Raw genomic sequence first — 6000 nt, forward strand, 5'->3', positions numbered from 1 at the left:
CACCTGCTTGCAAAGTACTAGGCTGGCCAAAAAGTTCCTTCCAGTTTTTCTGTAACGCCTTACAATGGCTGCTGTACACTCCTCCCAGCTCTGTGCACAGAAGGCCTCTACTCACTAAGCTTAGGCTGCCCGTTACCAACACGCCAAAAATGGATCCAGTAACATTCTCCGCCAGCTTCACCACCCAGATCATGTCCCCACACTGCTTAACTAAGTACTCCTTAAGCAAATCTCATCCGCCAGAATCATGCCTCCTCTTTTCTCACTTCCCCTTGGCATGACCTGTGTACAAACCCTTACCTCTCGTCCATCAGAAAAGTATCTGAAATTGGTTAAACTTGACGTAGGGACTTAACATAACTGAAACCTAAGAAAAACTTGTCTTGTGCCTGCTGTGCTAATGAATTGAGAAGGTATCTATCTATCCAGGTGGTGTCAGCCAGGTGGTACCCAGCTGCCTTCACACTCATCGTGAGGGTAAGAGTGCCCGGCTCACTATCAACCCTGGTTTCCATCTCCACCAGATTTCAAGCTCCGTAAGTCATGGACTGTACCCTGTTTACCTACACCCAGCAAGCACTATAGAGCTATGCCAAGAGTGGGGACTGTATAAGAACTAAATTTGTTAAAAGAGTGAATAAAGCAATGAAACAAAAGCAAAAATTTGATATGAAATTTAAGATGAAGTTCTCTCTTCCCAAGGGATATTGGTTTAGGAACAGAAGACAGTGACTAAGAAGAAGGGGAAAGGGGAGTTGGACTGGGATGATTGACTGAAAACTCCAATAAACTCCCCCTGTGTGAAAACCAGAAATCCTGGTGCTGGTCCCATCAAATCCCCTTTTTATTTTTTTTCCACTTTCAGGATTTTCATGGCATAATTTGTTTCTTGATAACAGCAATGTCATGTGACAGAATAAAGTAAGTACTTGGACATTCAGGGGAAATTACCCAATTTTAAATTCCCCTTGAACTTTGTTTTTCTTCTCTGATGCCAACCTCTCAGCCAGTTCACTGCCCTTTAGTGCCAGGATCAGAGGAGGAAAAGAAAGAAAAAGCACAAAATCAGTTGAGTTTTTTTAAAAGTGTCAATGGCATCTCTTAGATATATGGCTTGCGGTGGGTGGGGGGGCCATTGAGGAAGTTAAGGAGGCCATTAAATTCTTTAACGACCTCCTACCCCATGGCACAAGCAAATTAACTGTCCCTACTTGAAGGGAAAAGAAAAAAGAAGCTAATAGGGCAGTCTATTCCTAACACAAATCAAAGATCACTCTTCTGAAATGACACATATCCTTTCTCTAAATAAAGAAGACCCTCACTACCTCTTTCTTCACTTACTTTCTTCTAATCTCTAGAATATCAGAGCTGCTACTCCAAAGGGAGAAATGTTTACATAAATCTGTTTAGGTCCATATTTACATATACTTTTTCTTTTTTTCCAGAATGTACCATTATAGTCAGTTTATGGCTGTTCAGGTGCAATTTTGCAGACACTAAGACTGCAACAGTATCCTCAAATGAACATCCCCACCCCCCAAATGGAGACAAGATTAGTAAATTAAACCAGTCAATAAGATGGCTTCATTTTGTTGGCCTGGTCCAAAAAAAAAAAATTCAACAGTAAGAAAACACTTTCCATATGGTCTTTTTCCCCCAAAGGTTGAGGTTTCGGGTCAGGGGCCACCCTGTGAGACTATGCACTCCACATAACCTCTATTCTCAAGACAAGACAATTAAGCCGGCTGCCACAGCGTCCCCACTTGAAGCAACTGAACAGTGATAGAAGCAGAGATAGGAGCATGGTGGTGGAAGAAGGTAGGAAAAAGAGAAAAAACAATGCTACAGTTTGTATTTTTCAAAATGAATGCTTTTTTGACTCACATTAGGAAACCAGAAATGAACACAAACTTTCCCCCAACTCTGGAGGGCATTATCTTAAAAGGACGTCACACCACTACAAATACAAATGTAATATAGAGGGACAGTACCTAAGAAAAAAATAAAATCCACTGGTTTGTGGCCAGGTAGCAGACAGATGGGAATCTCATACAAACATCATACTTAGGTACCACAGTAAATTAACCAAGATCCCAGGAGACTGTCACAATAACAAACACACTTTAAGAAAACAGATGATCAAATGCAGTCAATGTATACATATATTCAATATTTCCTTAGTCCTATTTCCCTATCATTTTTACAATCATTCGACAAGTGGTGAAGGTCTCACCTCAGATGTATCATGCTACTGTAGGCATTAATTCCCTAACTCAGTTATTATTCTATCAACAAGAAATATGCAGTTATTACTTATATCTGCTGGGCTTAATCACATACTAGGAATAAACCCAATCTACGCAGTGAAGCCTAACACACATATTAACACCATGTCAACTACAAAATACGGATCTTGTGTTCTTAAAAGATTTCCCCACATTTATGTAGAATCATTATCTGTGCCAGAGGATCTCCAAAAGCTGACAGATTCTTAAATTATGTTTCTTCCTTTTAATCTGAAATCCTTTCCAAACAGGACAAGTCAAACTATCACTTAGTTTCCCTGAATAAGACAACCCTACTGACTCTTGCAAGGACTTCATGACTTTAATCCCTATACTCCCATCTCCTTGGCAGAAAGTGGACTAGCAGTATTTTCTGTTAACAGAGGGGCAGAAGCAAAGGGAACTCCAGAAAAAGGCACCATCTGCAGTTTAAAGTCGGAAAGCATCAACCCACAGGCTCCTCAGGTAGAGGGTGGTTTACAGAAGACGGAATCAAGAGCAGCTGAGAAGACCTCCTCTAGTAGTGCAAGGAGAAGGCAATGGCACCCCACTCCAGTACTCTTGCCTGGAAAATCCCATGAACGGAGGAGCCTGGTAGGCTGCAGTCCATGAGGTCGCTAAGAGTCGGACACGATTGAGCGACTTTACTTTGACTTCTCACTTTCATGCACTGGAGAAGGAAATGGCAACCCACTCCAGAATTCTTGCCTAGAGAATCCCAGGGACGGGGGAGCCTAGTGGGCTGCAGTCTATGCGGTCGCACAGAGTCGGACACGACTGAAGCGACTTAGCAGCAGCAGTAGCAGCAGCAGTAGTAGTGCAAAAAGCACGCCCCCAAAGCACATTAGAATCACCTGGCGTTTTAAACGCCATTGTTCAGGCTGCGCCCCAGCTCAGGATCTCTAGAGGTGGGAGAGAGCCACAGCAGTTTTCCAAAACTCTCCAGATGTGCAGCCAACTTTGAGAACAAATACCCCAAAGAACTCCCAACGTGTTTTGAACAGTGCGTTGCGAGCAGCGTCGGAAAGGTACGGCAGCCTTGGGGTGAAGGGGTATACACCGAGTAAATATACAAACTTTTAAAAATCCTGTGTAACTAACTCCAGCATGACAGCCAAGCACCTGTGAAGAGGCCAAACAGTGATGCAACTTGGAAAAGTCCCTTGGAAAGCTAGGGTATGTGCTGTACGCGAAGCGGGGGCTTTCAGGACGACCTGCCTGGACCGGGAACGTCAGGGAGAGGGAGACGCCCACCCGCCCTTTCTTTTCGAGAGATGGTTGGGACCAGCACGCCCCGAAATAAAGGAAAAACAGGGTCGGACAGGGACAGAGGTGCTCGTTTGGGTCCGGGAGGAATCCTAGCTCACTCGCAGCTGTCACTCAAGACCGAGGGTCGAGGCAGGGGGTGCTAAGGCTGCCAGGCGCCCTTCGCTGCATGGCGGTTCCGGAGCCTCTCCCTCGCCCGGGGCCCCAACGAGGGGCCCCCAGGAACCGGACCGTCTGTGCTGCACGCCTCCCAGCCAGGCGCGCGCGCGGGAGCCTGGAGCGCACCTTCCAGCCCCAAGGGAGACGCTGCACAAAGTGCGCGGCGGGGGGGCTCTGACGGCCTACCTGAGCCGCTCCGGGTCCCGCCGCCCACGGCGACCCCTTGGCCCCTGATCCCCGCACCCGCTCTCGGCTCACTTACCGCTGCCTACCGGGTCCCGCTCCCGCCGCCTCCAGCACAGCCCAGCTCGAGTGCAGAGTCCGCGGCGCCGCCTAGAGGCCGGGCGAGCCCGGGCCCCGCCCCACACGCCTGCCCGCCCCCGGGGAGGAGGGGCCGGCGCCCCCCTGCCCCATTCCCGGCTGATCCGTTGAGGACTCTGCAGCCGCCAGGCGCGCCCTCCCGGCCCTCCCGCTTCCCCTTGAGCCGCCCGGGCCCTCGGGACACGTCTCCCCGCACCCCGACACCGCCCCTCCTCGGCTCTGCCCGGAACGCGCCCGCCCCTCCGCCAGCACCTCTTCCCCACCCCACCCCGTCGGGCCTCACACTCCTCTCCAACAACGCTTTCTCCTCACCCTTCCCCGGATCGGAATGTCCCCCCACCTCCCCTCCGCCTTCCCCCGTACTTTTCGCCTTGAGCTTCGGCCGTTCCAAATTCCTGGGAGCCTTGCCTGTTTCGCACCCCCGATTCCCCTTCTGTCCCTTGCCCACGGCCCCTTTTCTCCCTACCCTTCCAGGCAGCCTTTTCCTCCCCGACCTAGTCGGAAACTTTAATGTATAACTTTTCTCCTACCACAACCAAATCTACAAGTATTTGCTGAGCACCTATTAAGTCTAGAAATACTGATGGAGAGGTCGCCAAGAATAAATGCCCGTCCCTGTTAGAGAGGCCACACAGCTGACAGCAGTAGAACTGGGATTAACAGTCAGATTTCTGGTGCGTTGTTGAGGCCCGTTCCATGGGAAACTGCAGAATGACGCTAACCAGCTGTGGGAGTTTGAGCTAAAACCGTTTTCTCATCTGTGAAATAGGAGGATACCCACTCCACCATGTTGTGAAGATTACCTAAGAAAACAGATATGGAATAGCATACCACCTGTGCTTAATAAGTAATGTATGTTGACATATGGAATGAAATAGACACTTTAAAATTCAATAAAGTAATAATAAAACTTTAAAAGTAATAGTGAATGCAAGAAAACACTTGCAAATCATATCTGATAAGGAATCAACATAAAATATATAAAGAATTCATACAACTCTGTAGCAAAAATACAAACAATCTGATTTTTAAATGGGCAGAGAATCTGAATAGACATTTTTCCATAGAAGATGTACAGATGGTTGACAGGGAGGTGAAAAGGTATTCAACATCACCAACCATCAGGGAAATGCAAATCAAAACCACAATGAGTTATCACCTCACATCTGTTCCGAATAGGTGTGAAAAGGATAAGAGATAACAAGTATAGGTAAGGATATGGGGATGTAAGTTGGTGCCACCACTATGGAAAACAGTATGAAGATTCCCCCTAAATTAAAAATTGAACTACCATAAAATCCAACAATTCCGCTTCTAGGTATTTATTCAAAGAAAATGAAAATACTAACTTGAAAAGATTTCAGTTCAGTTCAGTCACTCAGTCGTGTCCGACTCTGCGACCCCGTGAATCGCAGCATGCCAGGCCTCCCTGTCCATCACCAACTCCCGGAGTTCACTCAGACTCACGTCCATTGAGTCAGTGATGCCATCCAGCCATCTCATCCTCTGTCGTCCCCTTCTCCTCCTGCCCCCAATCCCTCCCAGCATCAGAGTCTTTTCCAACTCTACGCATGAGGTGGCCAAAGTACTGGAGTTTCAGCTTCAGCATCATTCCTTCCAAAGAAATCCCAGGGCTGATCTCCTTCAGAATGGACTGGTTGGATCTGCTTACAGTCCAAGGGACTCTCAAGAGTCTTCTCCAACACCACAGTTCAAAAGCATCAATTCTTCAGCGCTCAGCCTTCTTCACAGTCCAACTCTCACATCCATACATGACCACAGGAAAAACCATAGCCTTGACTAGATGGACCTTTGTTAACAAAGTAATGTCTCTGCTTCTGAATATGCTATCTAGGTTGGTCATAACTTTCCTTCCAAGGAGTAAGCGTCTTTTAATTTCATGGCTGCGGTCACCATCTGCAGTGATTTTGGAGCCCCCCAAAAAATAAAGTCTGACACTGTTTCCACT

At 47.3% G+C, this 6000-nt stretch overlaps 1 protein-coding gene across 2 annotated transcripts in view; it reads right to left on the reverse strand.

Moving 5' to 3' along the window:
- The window catches only part of CGNL1 (cingulin like 1), a 169572-nt gene extending 165494 nt beyond the window's left edge, over positions 1 to 4078 (reverse strand). Inside the window, exon 1 of one of the 2 annotated variants that reach the window (XM_061431170.1) lies at positions 3973 to 4078. The gene's annotated coding sequence lies outside the window, so the exon portion shown is untranslated. The remainder of the gene's footprint in view (positions 1 to 3972) is intronic. The other variant, XM_061431171.1, reaches the window with a different exon arrangement.
- Between the last annotated feature and the right edge of the window lie 1922 nt (positions 4079 to 6000).

The sequence above is a fragment of the Bos javanicus genome, chromosome 10 (genome assembly GCF_032452875.1).
Source record: "Bos javanicus breed banteng chromosome 10, ARS-OSU_banteng_1.0, whole genome shotgun sequence".
In the NCBI taxonomy this organism is placed as follows: Eukaryota; Metazoa; Chordata; class Mammalia; order Artiodactyla; family Bovidae; genus Bos; species Bos javanicus.